This window comes from Lissotriton helveticus, chromosome 5_1 (assembly GCF_964261635.1).
Source record: "Lissotriton helveticus chromosome 5_1, aLisHel1.1, whole genome shotgun sequence".
NCBI lineage: Eukaryota > Metazoa > Chordata > Amphibia > Caudata > Salamandridae > Lissotriton > Lissotriton helveticus.
The window spans coordinates 192990032-193007044 of record NC_136065.1 but is presented as its reverse complement, the minus strand read 5'-3'; the positions used below and the strand labels follow the sequence as shown (position 1 = coordinate 193007044).

Here is a 17013-nt window from a genome sequence, read left to right as displayed (position 1 = left end):
AGCAACTTAGTCGGTCAAGATGCAAGAGCCAAGCTGGGCCATGCGATTGTACCCCACCTCCAACTTCCGCTCCCAGAATCCTGAGATTCATTTCTAAACAAAGAGATGGGGGACAGTTAGACATCATAATACACTGCTGTTGATTGTGGGTTTGCTTGCCTAGTTTGCCATACCGTAAAATACAATTCCATGGGGAAAAACACAGCAGCCACATATGACTCCAATATAGTTACAGCACTATTATTATTACTTTTTCAGATGGTTTTGGAGAGGCTGTAAGGGAAAAGTGACCATGCGCACCCCATGAGTTAGGTTACTGAGGTAAAGCCTTGAATGTTGGGATTAGAGCAACTAATGCTTCTTGAGAGGATGAATAGGGTGGGGGGAGTTAGGGAGAATTGGAATATTAGGTTTACAGTTCAATATTGTTTAATGTTTGTTTGTCTCAGTTTTCATCACAGCAAGAACGGGCTTGCCATTGCAGCCCATGTGAATTGGTGCTTGCACCTCTCACAACAGATCTAGGTTTCCTTATATCAGGGATCACTACACTTAAAACCTATAAGTCACCCCTATGGCAGGTTCTACAGTCTTGAGGGAAGGGAGCTTGGTTCTTAGTGTGAGGGTGTCCTAACATGAGCAGGGCACCCCTAAAAAAAACCAGAGTCGATTCTCCAGGCTTTGTAAGTGCGGTCAGCCATTTTAATACATATAGTGGACATCAGTCATTAGAGTCGTTCCAACCATTTCCCTAGGGTACTTAAGGGCTACCCTGTGGGCAACTCTTCAGATTCGTTGTGGGACAAGACTCAAGCCTGAAACCATGTCACTCTCTGACCGTCTGGACACTTAAACTTCGCTGGATTTGCCTGAAACTGAGACTGTATCAAGGAAGACTCCTGCTGCTCCTAGTCTCGCTGTTCTGCAAGTCTTCTTCGTCATGCGTGTCTGTGCTTCTTCCAGGATCTTTACCTGAACTGTGGGCATCAAGGACACCCCGAAGTAATCTCCCTTGGAGTGAAGGGGTCACTCCCCTGCATCTGCAGTCACCGCAACGAAGCTGACCCATCTGCTGCGCCTGACATCCCGCAGACTTCAAAAGGCTCAGCAACACAGGCGGTGGTTCTGCAACTCATGTGATGCCTGTCCTTTCCTCTCTGCAATTTTGAGGCCATTATCCCTCTTTGGAACCGATGGGACTGAACCTCTGTGCACCATGTCAACTTGCTGTTGCCAAGGCTTGTTGGTTCTGCACTCTAGAGATATACAGGCTTCAAGAAGCTCCAGCCTCCAGCATCTCTTCTTGCTAAGTACAGTATCCTCACCACATCCTCTCCATGTGGGCCTTCCTTCTTGGTGAGCTGCTCGAGGTCCTCGTTCGACTCTTGTGCGTTTGGCCTGTGGGTCCTCCTGAGTGTCTTCTCCTGCTTCAGTGGGCCCCCCTGCTTACTTGGGAACTACTCTGACTTCCCTGCTTGTGGTGAATCCCTATGACCTTGCTGGTCCCAATGTTGGTCCTTTTTCGTTCTCCATGACGGTTGCAGCTGCCAAGGGTTGTTGTTGTTTCCGCTGGACACCACCCCCTGGTTCTCAACATCCAATGCGAGATAGCTCGTGCATGACTCCTGGTCTTCCTCAGAGTCACCTGGTCCTCACAGCTGCAATGACAAGGTCACCGTCAACACTTCTGAACCAGCCGACATTGGTTGGCATTGCTCTTCCGTGCCTCTTGGTCACTTCTGAGTGGCATGGACTCTGTCTCCTCTGCTTACAAGTTCTCCTTTTCAAGAATCCACCCATGGATTCCACTGGACTCTTGCACAGTCTTCCCCAGTGGCATCTTCTTCGAAGACCTCCACTGTGGTCTACGCCGGTTTCCAATGTCACTTTGCACCTATGCACCCGGATTCCCTGGTGTAGATATTCTGGTTCCTGGGATATCCATGGGTGAGGTGACTCTCCAACCTTCTGACTTCCGCTGGGTTTCTTTGGAGTCCGCTGAGAAGGGCCTTCTTCTTAAAAACTACTTTCCCATTGACTTCTATTGGATACGCAGCTGTGGTTCCACTCTGCACACAGCCTCCGTGGGGTTCCCGTGTATTTACCTTGGGTGGTTCCTTGTGTCTCCCAGTTCAAGTCCAGACTTCAGTTGCAGTTTGAATTCCACTTTTTAGGGCTCGGCCTACGTCACCACGAAGTGGGGCGGAGCTCCGAGCTCCTATTGTTGAAGAAAAAAAAAAAAAAAGGTTTCTTTAGGGCTCGGGAAAGAAACATTCCTTAGTGCGCGGGCTTTTTTTATGGCATCTGCATAGTGATTCGTCTTCGCTGTGCTGTCTTTTTAGTAGCCTTGACGCGATAGGCTATATGTAATTTACGTCCGCCATGTTTGACATTTTCTCTGCGGTTTCGCGCACGGCCGTCCATAAATATCAATTAGGAGCTGTCAGGGAGGTGCTGTAATGGAATCCAGATGCTGTGTGCGCGTTCACCATTCTGCAGTGCGTTTTGGTGGGCGCGCGCCATGCATTATTTTGTTGCTCCTTTCATCTCAGGTTTACTCGGCTAATTTCAATGTTTGAATAGCTGAAATGCTTTTACCGAAATTTAAAATGTTTGTTTGGAATAAAAGGTTTACAGTTTTCAGCTAGCTTGCACCTCCTTGTTTGAACACGGAATGTAAAGCGAGTTTGTTTTAGAGCACTGATAGCCCTGTGAGGAGATACTTCAGGGTCGACGTGGTGGGTGCTTCGGGCTGGCTTGCCAGTTTGTTTATTTAAGCGGCTGACATGGTAAGTGGAATAACGAGGGAAGAACACGGTACCAGCTGTATATTTGACTGTCACTCTTAGCTGCGATAAAAATAAGTGGGAAAGTGCAATTTCGGATGATATTGAACATTCACTCATTTCAACAATTATGCATTTAAAAAGATTTTGTAGTGGTATTTTATTCTGTATAATATAATCTGAGCCTCTCTGGGTCACCCGATTTCCTACATGATATTTCTTCACGCCTAAAGCTGCCGTGCGTGAAGGACTCTGTCGACACAGTTCAGCTACTTATTTAAAAAAAAGAAAGGTTTGTTATTTGCTCAACGATGTGTCAGTTAATATGCGTCTGACTATGCAGGAGTTCCCAGGAGCACCTGACGGGTGGCGAGTTCAGTAAGAGGTAAAGAGTGCGCTTTTCATGCCCTACTTCGGGTTCACAGTGTGAGTTTGAGCGGCTGCGACCCCAGCTAAATATAAATGTGGCGCAGTCCTACTGGGCACCATGCTGTATGTCAGTCTATGAGGGAAGGCGCCATTCTGCTCTGTGCTGTGGTGAAGGATAGGGTAGTGCAGAGTGCAGAGTGGTAGTGCAGAGTGCATAGTGGTAGTGCAGAGTGAGAGTGCGAGTGGTAGTGCAGAGTGCAGAGTGGTAGTGCAGAGTGAGAGTGCGAGTGGTAGTGCAGAGTGCAGAGTGGTAGTGCAGAGTGCAGAGTGGTAGTGCAGAGTGCAGAGTGCGAGTGGTAGTGCAGAGTACAGAGTGGTAGTGCAGAGTGCAGAGTGAGAGTGCAGAGTGCAGTTTGGTAGTGCAGAGTGGTAGTGCAGAGTGGTAGTGCAGAGTGCAGAGTGGTAGTGCAGAGTGCAGAGTGGTAGTGCAGAGTGGTAGTGCAGAGTGGTAGTGCAGAGTGGTAGTGCAGAGTGCAGAGTGCAGAGTGGTAGTGCAGAGTGGTAGTGCAGAGTGAGAGTGCAGATTGAGAGTGTGAGTGGTAGTGCAGAGTGCAGATTGGTAGTGCAGAGTGCAGAGTGGTAGTGCAGAGTGCAGAGTGGTAGTGCAGAGTGGTAGTGCAGAGTGCAGAGTGGTAGTGCAGAGTGCAGAGTGGTAGTGCAGAGTGGTGGTGCAGAGTGCAGAGTGGTAGTGCAGAGTGCAGAGGGGTAGTGCAGAGTGCAGAGTGGTAGTGCAGAGTGGTAGTGCAGAGTGCAGAGTGGTAGTGCAGAGTGGTAGTGCAGAGTGCAGAGTGGTAGTGCAGAGTGCAGAGTGGTAGTGCAGAGTGCAGAGTGGTAGTGCAGAGTGCAGAGTGGTAGTGCAGAGTGGTAGTGCAGAGTGCAGAGTGGTAGTGCAGAGTGGTAGTGCAGATTGGTAGTGCAGAGTGGTAGTGCAGAGTGCAGAGTGGTAGTGCAGAGTGCAGAGTGGTAGTGCAGAGTGCAGAGTGGTAGTGCAGAGTGCAGAGTGGTAGTGCAGTGTGGTAGTGCAGAGTGCAGAGTGGTAGTGCAGAGTGGTAGTGCAGAGTGCAGAGTGAGAATGCAGATTGAGAGTGCGAGTGGTAGTGCAGAGTGCAGATTGGTAGTGCAGAGTGCAGATTGGTAGTGCAGAGTGCAGAGTGGTAGTGCAGAGTGGTATTGCAGAGTGGTAGTGCAGAGTGGTAGTGCAGAGTGCAGAGTGGTAATGCAGAGTGCAGAGTGGGAAGTGCAGAGTGCTAGTGCAGAGTGCAGAGTGGTAGTGCAGAGTGGTAGTGCAGAGTGGTAGTGCAGAGTGGTAGTGCAGAGTGCAGATTGAGAGTGCAGAGTGCAGAGTGGTAGTGCAGAGTGCAGAGTGGTAGTGCAGAGTGGTAGTGCAGAGTGCAGAGTGGTAGTGCAGAGTGGTAGTGCAGAGTGCAGAGTGGTAGTGCAGAGTGCAGAGTGGTAGTGCAGAGTGCAGAGTGGTAGTGCAGAGTGCAGAGTGCAGTTTGAGAGTGCAGAGTGGTAGTGCAGAGTGCAGAGTGGTAGTGCAGAGTGGTAGTGCAGAGTGCAGATTGAGAGTGCAGAGTGCAGATTGGTAGTGCAGAGTGCGAGTGGTAGTGCAGAGTGCAGATTGAGAGTGCAGAGTGGTAGTGCAGAGTGCAGAGTGGTAGTGCAGAGCGCAGAGTGGTAGTGCAGAGCACAGAGTGGTAGTGCAGAGTGCAGAGCGCAGAGTGGTAGTGCAGAGCGCAGAGTTGTAGTGCAGAGCGCAGAGTTGTAGTGCAGAGCGCAGATTGGTAGTGCAGAGCGCAGAGTGGTAGTGCAGAGCGCAGAGTGGTAGTGCAGAGCGCAGAGTGGTAGTGCAGAGCGCAGAGTGGTAGTGCAGAGCGCAGATTGAGAGTGCGAGTGGTAGTGCAGAGTGCAGATTGAGAGTGCAGAGTGCAGATTGGTAGTGCAGAGTGCAGATTGGTAGTGCAGAGTGCAGATTGAGAGTGCAGAGTGCAGATTGGTAGTGCAGAGTGCAGATTGGTAGTGCAGAGTGCAGATTGGTAGTGCAGAGTGCAGATTGGTAGTGCAGAGTGCAGATTGGTAGTGCAGAGTGCAGAGTGGTAGTGCAGAGTGCAGAGTGGTAGTGCAGAGTGGTAGTGCAGAGTGCAGAGTGGTAGTGCAGAGTGCAGAGTGGTAGTGCAGTGTGGTAGTGCAGAGTGCAGAGTGGTAGTGCAGAGTGGTAGTGCAGAGTGCAGAGTGAGAATGCAGATTGAGAGTGCGAGTGGTAGTGCAGAGTGCAGATTGGTAGTGCAGAGTGCAGATTGGTAGTGCAGAGTGCAGAGTGGTAGTGCAGAGTGGTATTGCAGAGTGGTAGTGCAGAGTGGTAGTGCAGAGTGCAGAGTGGTAATGCAGAGTGCAGAGTGGGAAGTGCAGAGTGCTAGTGCAGAGTGCAGAGTGGTAGTGCAGAGTGGTAGTGCAGAGTGGTAGTGCAGAGTGGTAGTGCAGAGTGCAGATTGAGAGTGCAGAGTGCAGAGTGGTAGTGCAGAGTGCAGAGTGGTAGTGCAGAGTGGTAGTGCAGAGTGCAGAGTGGTAGTGCAGAGTGGTAGTGCAGAGTGCAGAGTGGTAGTGCAGAGTGCAGAGTGGTAGTGCAGAGTGCAGAGTGGTAGTGCAGAGTGCAGAGTGCAGTTTGAGAGTGCAGAGTGGTAGTGCAGAGTGCAGAGTGGTAGTGCAGAGTGGTAGTGCAGAGTGCAGATTGAGAGTGCAGAGTGCAGATTGGTAGTGCAGAGTGCGAGTGGTAGTGCAGAGTGCAGATTGAGAGTGCAGAGTGGTAGTGCAGAGTGCAGAGTGGTAGTGCAGAGCGCAGAGTGGTAGTGCAGAGCACAGAGTGGTAGTGCAGAGTGCAGAGCGCAGAGTGGTAGTGCAGAGCGCAGAGTTGTAGTGCAGAGCGCAGAGTTGTAGTGCAGAGCGCAGATTGGTAGTGCAGAGCGCAGAGTGGTAGTGCAGAGCGCAGAGTGGTAGTGCAGAGCGCAGAGTGGTAGTGCAGAGCGCAGAGTGGTAGTGCAGAGCGCAGATTGAGAGTGCGAGTGGTAGTGCAGAGTGCAGATTGAGAGTGCAGAGTGCAGATTGGTAGTGCAGAGTGCAGATTGGTAGTGCAGAGTGCAGATTGAGAGTGCAGAGTGCAGATTGGTAGTGCAGAGTGCAGATTGGTAGTGCAGAGTGCAGATTGGTAGTGCAGAGTGCAGATTGGTAGTGCAGAGTGCAGATTGGTAGTGCAGAGTGCAGAGTGGTAGTGCAGAGTGCAGAGTGGTAGTGCAGAGTGGTAGTGCAGAGTGCAGAGTGGTAGTGCAGAGTGCAGAGTGGTAGTGCAGAGTGGTAGTGCAGAGTGCAGAGTGGTAGTGCAGAGTGCAGAGTGGTAGTGCAGAGTGCAGAGTGGTAGTGCAGAGTGCAGATTGGTAGTGCAGAGTGCAGATTGGTAGTGCAGAGTGCAGATTGGTAGAAGTATTACGGGCAGCAGTACCACTACCACCAATGCTACTGCTACCAGTACCACCACCACCAGTTCTCCCGCTACCAGTACCACCACCACCAGTACCACCACTACCAGTACTACCACCAGCAGTACTACCACCAACAGTACTACCACTACCAGTATCACCAGCTCCAGTACTACCACTACCAGTACCACCACCACCAGTACTACCAGTACCACCACTACCAGTACTACCAGTACCACCACCACCAGTACTACCACTACCAGTACCACCACCACCACCAGTACTACCAGTACTACCACCATCAGTACTACCAGTACTACCACCACCAGTACTACCACTACTACAGCCACCAGTACTACCACTACTACAGCCACCAGTACTACCACTACCACCACCAACAGTACTACCACCACCACCAGTACTACCAGTAGCAGTACTACCACAACCAGTACCACTACCACCACCAGTACTACCACCACCAGTACCACCACCACCAGTACTACCACTACCAGTATTACGGGCAGCAGTACCACCACAACCAATGCTACTGCTACCAGTACCACCACCACCAGTACTCCCGCTACCAGTACCACCACCACCAGTACCACCACTACCAGTACTACCACCCCCAGTACTACCACCAACAGTACTACCATTACCAGTACCACCACCTCCAGTACTACCACTACTACCACTACCAGTACCACCACCAGTACTACCAGTACCACCACCACCAGTACTACCACTACCAGTACCACCACCACCAGTACTACCACTACCAGTACCACCACCATCACCAGTACTACCACTATCAGTACTACCAGTACTACCACCACCAGTACTACCACTACTACAGCCACCAGTACTACCACTACTACAGCCACCAGTACTACAACTACCACCACCAACAGTACTAACACCACCGCCAGTACTACCAGTACCACCACCACCAGTACTACCACTACCACCACCACCACATTAACACACTCCATAACACTTAGCAAAAATACATTGCCATTTACAATGCCATTAGCTCAAACTCAAATAAATCCGAGCCCGATTGCATTTCTAATGCTTGTTTAGTATATGGTTTGTTCTCCCACTGGAGTCCACTGTATTTTGTGCTTACTTACCTGATTGCTATTGAAGCCTTGTTGTGCATTTGTGTTGATATCTCCGGTTAGGGGATATAGCAATGTGTTAGTAAGAGCTGTGTCATAAATAGACATAGTTTTATATATACACTATGTGGTTCTTTTTTATGTAACCTATACTATATATTAAGCTGGTAATAAAAGCTGCTTAATACTCCTTCAAGATAAGCCTGCAGGCTGCTCCCCACAGCTACCACTTTGAGAGCTTTCTATGGATATCAAAGACCACTGAAATCACCATAAGGGTTGCCTGGATTAGTGCAAGGTGAATCACTTAAATAAGTTTGCACCATATTAAGCCAACCTCCTACACCCTCCTTAATGGAAACGGTGGCTGTCAGATAGTATGGATGCCCATTGTATGCTAGAAATACTGACCCTATGTCTGGCACACTGAAGGGATATCAGAGCTACTAACTGTTTGCCATGGAACCTTACCATATGCCAGTAGTGGTGACAATATGCCTAGAAACCCCACCTATGCCAGTGAGGCCAACATATATTACAGATCCCAACTTAATACCACAAACCCACGCTGTATGCAAGGGGTTGCCATCACATGTCAAATATGTGAACTCGATGCAAAGTTTCCCCTTATTCTAAGAGCACCTGATGAAAAGGGTGACACTTTATGCCAGCTGTGGACACCAGTGGCAGGCATGCTTGCCTTACACTGGGCTGTCTACCTTATACCAGGCCTGGCAATGAATTTCTGCCTAATACTGAGGCTTCCCACCTTATGCTACCAAGTGATCGCCATTTTACACCAGGAGTTGCCAGCAGGTGTCAGGGATCCCTACCTTTTGACTAGGGTTGGCTCCTAACTTGTTTCTACCTCCTCCAATGATATGTTGATGTTATGGGCGATACAAAAATAAGCAAAATCACCTAAACCAGTGTTTCTAGCCTTTATCTAAGTGTACTTCAAACAACAAATAAAGAAATATAGAAAGCATTTTTTAATGTGATCTAAGTAAACAAAGATAGAAAAGTTATGTTACAAATGATACACATGATTTTGTTTGCAGTGCTAAATTTAGTATCATGCCTGGATGCATACTCTTAAAACAACAACAAATAGCTGGTATTATTCTCCTTAGAAGGGTGGCAACCCTACTAGTGACAGTTAACCTCATTTAATGTCAGGAATGGGCCACATTTTCCCAACGTTATGCCACATATTCCCATCTTGAGCTAGGGAACAGCATCTAATACCAGATCCTTACGACTTATCTACCCCTTATTCCAGAAGTAAATACTAGCTGTCTTTGATGAAACATAGGCCTGAGATTGCCAGCTTAAGTCTGTGGTCAGCGATGGCCACCTTAGACAAAGGATCACAATCTTATGGCAGGAATGTTTAACAGATGTTAGATATGATCACCTTATGCCGGGAATTGCCACCAGACGTAAGACGTCCCTGTCTCATGTCAGGGGTAGCCCAAAGCTATCAGGAATCCTCATCTTATGACAGTGATCTCTAATAAATGCTGCCTTGCGTCCCGAGTTGGAGGACTACTCCCTTATACCAGTGATTCCAACCATATGCCGTGGTGGTCACTAGTTGCCGTTGGTGGTGCGCCCGTGAGGTGCCATCTCGCTCTAACACACTTTTTTAGTTTTTCTTGGGTTACTATCAGACACTAAGTGTGTGTTTTTCTGTTGTCTCGCAACTGGATGTGTTTTCTTGGGGAATGGGCGATTGTTAAAGGAGGCACATCATCAGGATATACTGACTACCCTGATAACTAATGGTTGGGGAGTAGGCTTTGTAATAATTATGCAACATACAGTATACCCTAGAATAGATAAATGTATAAGTGCCTACAAGGTCTAGGTCTTTTTTTGTATCAGGTGTTACGAGTGGAGGGCGCCTATGACCAGCTTTACCCTCTAAGCTCCTTTTTGTCTCAAAAAGTATGACAATAGTCGTCAAATAATGTCAGAGATCCCGTGACTGTGCTCGGGGTTTCCACCAGAAATCAGTTGATTGCATCGTATTTCACTCACCTCTTCTTTATAGGATTGCCCATCTTCCCCAAGGAATCCTCTCTTACGGGGTCCGCACCTTTTGACAGAGACCGTCTTACACCATGTGTGGACACCTGATAGTTGTCAGCTATATTTTGGTCCTAAATGGGGGGAATTCGAAGTCACAGGAAACGAATGGTTTTGGGCCTGCAACCAAGAGGTTTAAGAGGTGACAGTCTTCGCCAAGTCTCCTTGCAGGTTCTAAATTACTCCTTCATGATTGCTAATGGAGACAAAGAGCTAATACTAATACTCTCTGCTTCCTTTAAGCCCAGCGAAGCCAATCGATGAGCTCAGTAGAGAGTATTATAGTCTACAGTTATAGCGCATACCAGGGATTGGTGATGTGTATCATGGATGCATCACAACTGGAGGGACAGACTTATGACTGACAACTTATGCTTCCCCCACCCAGATTCTGACCTCCTTTGATCATTTGCTCAGTGAGTTGAATAGGCAAGCTCAGCCCATTAGCAGAGAAGTGAGGAGGCCTTTGGTAATGTGAGGGCAGTTATTTACTGTAGGAAGCCAGGATTCTCAGTGTGGAAAATTCTCCCACCATCGTTCACAACGACTCACTAGTCAGTCTAGCAGTGCTTCTTTCTGACAGCCTTGTCTATCCTTCTGTAGAGGGGAACCGACATGGAAGGCTACTTCAAAGAATGTGCATTATGGAGTAGCATTACCATCGCAACATTGAATCACAAAATCGACCAGTAACGCTCCCCAGATCAATTTTGGGAAATGAAAAAGTATTCTGTGATTAAAACAAGATGAAAAAACAACAACATTGAGTCAGTCACTGCAAAGACGTAGAGGTTCAAGCTAACAGTTCCATCCCACCCTTTTTCTTCCTTCTGCATGTACAGCCAATGAAAGTTCCTGTGTGGTACTTACAAGTGGACATTAGAGGCCTAAGGTGTCACAGAAACTTCAACTCTGGTCACACAGCAGGGACTCCATTGTCTGAAGGTCTCTCTAAATGGTCTTGCAGAGCAGTTCCTTCATGTGTTATTGAGAGTTGTGTTCCACTTCTCCTGCCTCAGCTCCTCGCAGTCCTCTTCTTTTAAGCAGCACCTTGTTCATGCAATGGAAATTCCGGCTCCGTTCCACAGCAGTCTCCCAGCTGCATTCCTCAGGGGAGGCTGAAAGATAACCCCTCCTAGCAGATTACAGAATGCTTAGGTTCCTTATCCTGAACATGGAGAAGGGGAGTTGGCAGTCAGTGACCCGCATCTTGGAGCACATAACCGTTTCTCGGTCTCTGCTGGTGTGTGACCCTGAATTCTGGTAGAGGAATCTTGGTACATGGGCTAGGAGTTTCTTCCCCATTCTTACTCGAAGTTCGTAGAAATAGTTTGTGTATTCCAAAAATCCGACTCTGGGGCTGGTTTCAGGCCGTTCCTGACTTTTGCGTATTCCTCCGTGACTAGTACAGCAATAGCCTTTGTCTCGCAGTGTCTGCGGGAATTGGGATGATATTGGGAGTCTCCTGTCAGGAGGGACACAAAACAAAGGCTTATCCTATTGGGGTAACACTTAGGTGAAAAAGATGCATGGGAAAGGGCAGAGAGTTTCTCCTACACTACAAGGGACCCTTAGTCTTCTTAGGCTAAAGTCTGGTCCAGTAAAAAGGACCTCAGAAATGCTATAGATACACCATGCAAATCACAAAGCTCTTTGGGGCTCTTGCCAACCCCCTTCTGAGGTACTACTCTTTTGAAGGGAATGGATTCCTGGGTGGCCAGAGCCATGTGCAGTACACATGCTCTATGCACAGTCTACCGCACAAAAATACATTACACTCATGGGCACATCATCCATGGCCCAAATACATAGAGCAAAATACCCAGTTGTAACTGACTACAATTACATTAAAACAACTGGAGAGGCAGGAAACATCGCTCTCAGCCCTGTGACACATAAAGATGCATGTTTGCTACTTTAATTTCTTGCTGGCACCACTCTCAGTGCACTACCCCCCAGTGGGCTAGAGGTCATCACTCTCAGTAAAGGAGGGCCATGGGATATGCCTGTCCAGACAGCTGTGCCCATCCTTGGGTTGGATTCTTTGTCACAGGAGGTCTTCAGCACACAATATCATTTGTGCTGAGGCAAAAAATCAACTGAAAATCACTATGGGATGCAGGAGGATAGGGTAAGTGCTCCCCAAAGCCACCCAGGGGACATTTTCTGTCCCACCATTACACAGAGGTCCTCTGCACACCTGCAGCCTCAGACCCTAATTGAAATGCTGCGAAAATCCAAACTAAAATCCACTCTACAGATTGGTCAAATTTCAGGGCACCCCGTTAGTATCACTTTACAATGAGATATAGGCCAGCTTCGTTCGGCAGTGACCCCTTATTGAAATATGTTCACGCTAAAAGGTCCCTCAGAGGCAAATGAAACAGGGTTGTGACCACCGCAACCTCACAATATGCATAGTGTCATCACCCCAGGATCTTTACATACATCAACATTGTAATAATTTTGAGCACCAGCGGCACTCTGTCTCTATCCATGTAGGTTAACATTAGAGGTCTGTGCACTTTCTTTATACAAGTATAGTCATGCATAAACATCAGTAACTTGGCCATCTGTTTTCCTTGCACGTAAGATGATTGCATATTTTTCACTTGTGGGAGTTCAATCAGAAATTATATATTGGAAATGGTGCAACTAGACATGTGCCTTGAACACATGTGTAGTACTAGAAACCATCACCTCATGACTTAGAAACTGAACAGTACAGTGAGCTGATCTCTTTCAGGCTTTTTACTATGAAAGGGTATATATCTCATAAACGATTTTCACGCAAAAGACCGCCCATACGTAACACACACTGTATACAGAAAAATATACAATTTCACCCACCCTGGGTAAAAATGGACCCCTTCCAGTCTGTGGGGGCATGCAATGGAAAGCTTTGCAAAGGGAAACCGTACCGTAAGAAAAAAAGTCCTAGAGAAGTACCAACCCAATCTTTCAGAGTCTTCACCAATAGCGAACTTATATGTGAAAAAAATCCCATTGGGAACAAGTTCCACAATTTTCCTTAATTCTACCACTAGTATAAGGACTGTTTCCCCTTTACAACTTTGAACTAGCTTGGCCTTAAACTTAGTTCACCATATTTTCCTCCTCTACCCTTTTCATTTATGGTTGTTGCAGGCTGTTCTCAGTTTCGGCAGGGCAGGCCAAGACAGCAGAGGCATGTTCTCCTTTATCCAGGCGAGGTGAACAACAGTCTGCCATATTTGAAGATCTCCACATGTCTCAATGAGAACTGTGTGCCTTCAAAGGAGCTGCTACTGCAGCTCTAGGCAGTTCTTTCTAATCCTTGCTGTTCTAGGGCCTGGATTAATCGGTTTGGAACGAAGTCATAGAGAGAGGTACAGGGGAACGAGAGGAGGAAGGTTTTGGGAAGCAAAGTCTGAGGGTTTGCTTAAACCCATGTACATATCTAATTCAACTGAAAAAGTCCTCATGGCCTCTTGAGGTCCCTCATTTGTTCCCATAGCGTGGGCACTCATTGCCTCCCTGCGGACAGCCATCATCTGGATCCGCAAACCCAAATTCCTCACCCTGCTAAGTATGCCATCTCTGGGAAGGGAGGAATCCTGCTGGCCATGGTAAAACAGCCTGGTAGCCTCAGGCCCTTGCCCGGTTGCACAAGGAGTTCCCCAAAATATTAGTGGACCACTGCACCTGGCGGTGCTACAAGCACGGCCGCTTCCTGGACAAGGGTGGCTTTGCCAAGTGCTTCGGGATCATGGACATGGAGACGTAGGAAGTGCTGGAGGAAAAGATTGCGCTCAAGAGCATGATGCTGCAACAGCACCAGAAGGAGAAGATGAGCATGGAGATTTCCATCCACCGCAGCCTGAGCCATTGGCACTTGGTGGGCTTCAGCAGCTTCTTTGAGGTCCCGGACTTTGTCTACATAGTGCTGGAACTGTGCCGGCAAAGGTCTTTACTGAAGGTGCACTAAAGGAGGAAAGTGGTGACTGAACTAGAGGCCAGATACCACATGCAACAAACCATCCTTGGCTGTCAATATTTACACCATAACAGGGTCATCCACCATGATCTAAAGCTCAGGCACCTCTTCCACAATAATGAAATCGAGGTGAAAACAGGCAACTTTGGTTTGTCGAAAAAAAATTTATTTGATAGTGAACGCAAGAAAATGCTGTGTGGGACTCTAAACTACATCGCTTCTGAAGTACTCTGCAAAAAGGGTTACAGTTTTCAGGTGGACATTTGGTCTCTTGGCTGCATTTTGTATACACGCCTCATAGGAAAGTTGCCCTTTGAAACAACCTGTCTCAAGGAAACATATATGCGAATCGAAAAGAATGAGTTCACTATACTGAAGCACATTAACCAAGTAGCTGCTCATCTGATTTAGAAAATGCTACAGTACAGGGGTAGTAAGCACTATAAAAATGCAATTACAATACAATACTATATAGTCTGATCCAAACACACGCTGTCAAGCTGCCAACTGATGATTTCTTAATGTCTGGATATATCCTGATCCCGCTTTCCTACACCTGTCTGACTGTGTCTTCCCAGTTTTCCATTGCCCCAAGCAGTACTGAGAGGAGTCGTAAACCTCTATCTGTTCTCAACACATGTCTTGTGAGTCCCATGGTGAAGAAACAAGCTGTTTCCGGAAAGGATGATGAGGTGATTGCAGAGACATTGACTGATACCTCTCTGAAATGGTCCAGCTGCACACCAGTGTCAATGCCTCAAGGCCTTCTGAGCAGCTGGTCATTTGGCAAGAGGAGGCTGAGGCCTGCTATGCTATATTCTGGGTTAGCAAGTGGGTCGATTATTCTGACAAGTATTAGATTGGGCTACCAGTTGTCTGATAATAGTGTTGGTGTACTGTTCAATGATTCCACCAGGTTGATCATGTACAATGATGGTGACAGCCTGCAATATGTTGAGTGGAATAATGCTCAGTGTTATCCAAATGTCAGATCCTACCCACAGTCCTGACTTAGAAGATCACATTGCTGAAGTGCCTCAGGAACTACATGAGTGAGCATTTGTTGAAGCGTGCTGCCAACATCTCACTATGTGAGGGCGATGAGCTGGCTTGACTGCCTACCTCCGAACCTGGTTCCAACCTGAAGTGCAATCATTCTTCACTCGAGTAATGGCACTGTACATATCAACTTCTTCAAGAATCACACCAAATAATACTCTGTTCCCTTATGGCTGCTGTCACCTACATTGATGAGAAGCGGGACTTCCGCACCTATAAGCTAAGCTCGATAGGGGAGAATGCTTGCTGTAAGAAGCTGGCTTGTCGATTGAGATATGCATTCACCATGGTGAAGAAGCACAAAAAGACATCATCTGGATCTGCATGTGCCAAGCCTTATGCCTAGACCTTGTCCCATCTGTGAATGCAGTTAGCACTTGTAAAAAAAAAATTGTATTTTTATGAATTAAGTGGGGGGTCAACTCCCAGTCAGACAATACAAATGTGTCCCCACTCATGTAAAGGTGGCAGAATATTTACTCTTACGGTTGACTGTCTCACTATGCTACACAACAACTGACTTTGAACATGTACTGGTCTACCTCCATTTCCCCAGATCACTTCTTCGACATGCTGGATCAGGGGGCCAATTCTTTCCTGGATAGACAATCCAGGGATTAAAGCTAAAACAAATGGAAGCTTAACGTTGTCTCCATTGGTGTCCTACCAATGTGGGGAGTTAGTCTTTGTGAATGTCTAATGCTGGCTTCTTCAGACCAGATCACATTTAATAATGCACAAATATATATGTGACTTTAAGCTGCACATCTGCTTCTTTCTACTCTAACCTCCGAAACAGCATCTAATCAAGAACTTACTTGTTGAACTCTACATTTCAGTGCTGTTTTGGAGACTTTCCGCCTGTCCTGAATGTCATTTTTATGCTGCGATCCTGGTCTTCTTCTGTTTAATCTGTTCTTTTAAGCATGCTTACTTGAAAATACTGGCTTAAGTGACTTTTGTATATCAAATAGGTTTGTAAAACTGCCCTCACTACAGTGTCACCCATGCAACCAATACAATGCCACCCTATTCACATCTTTAAACATTCACAGTGCCACATATATTAAGAACTTTTACATTACTCACAACAGTGCCACATCTGTAGTTGGAACTCTTACATCACTCATGACAGTGTCACTCATAGTCAGCACTCTTACATCACACATTACGCTGCCACTCAGTTACAGCAATCTTACATCACTCATATTGACACCTCAGTCAGCAGTCTTGCTTCACTCATTATATTGCCACTCAATGTCAGCAAAGTTATATCACACATTACATTTCCACTCAGTGTCAACACTCTTACATCACTCTTTAAAACAGACCTGCCAACTCACTCCCTCCGTGTGCTACACAATTTATACTCCCTTGAAACATTCTCCTTGTGGAGACCCAGTATTGCATAGTGGGACTCAAGGTGGACTGGAGTGGGTTTCCAGCTCTTGCGAGGTGAATCCGCACAGCTAATGTCCACTTGGGTGTTGCAATCTCACCAGGACTTCGGTAGCAGCTTTGGGAACATTTGAATAGTTTGAAAGGGGAAATAAGTGATGCTTACGCAGTGCTCAGCACAAAGCAACACCCCTTTCCATGGCCCCTCTCCATGGGGAAAAACCCCAGAAACTCCTCCACAACTGGTTACAAAGTAACAGGCTTGGGCCCTGCCCTTTCACTAGACCCTACCGTCTCCATCCCACAGTAGAACATTTTTATAGATACCAGGTCTGACACTTAGGGGCCGATTACCTTGAGTGTCGGAAAGTCTCTGACCTAACTCTCATCGTCCCTTTTAATTCCGACCGGCTGATTATGATACAGTCAGTCGGAATTGAAACCGGCCAGTAATGGCTGGTTTCAATTCCGACAGGAGCCCGTCCGACAGGAGCCTATCTGCCAGTCGGAGACGGGCCCGTAATCCAAATGAAAAGTGTTTCCGCCTTCTGGATCACGATGCATGGTTTCCGGCAGGGTTTCCATGCCGGCCTTTCCAACATGGAAACCCTGTTGGAAAGCATGTTTGGGGGGCCCTAGCAGGGCCCATTTCTGTATTGGGCCTCCAGTTGGAGGTCGAGGGG

General features: G+C 47.4%; 1 protein-coding gene and 1 pseudogene across 2 annotated transcripts in view; both read left to right on the top strand.

The window, feature by feature from the left end:
- Nucleotides 1-17013, top strand: part of PAPPA (pappalysin 1) — a 1283063-nt gene that overhangs the window by 822798 nt on the left and 443252 nt on the right. The window lies entirely within an intron of this gene.
- On the top strand, nucleotides 12759-15278 carry LOC144756436 (serine/threonine-protein kinase PLK1 pseudogene; annotated as a pseudogene).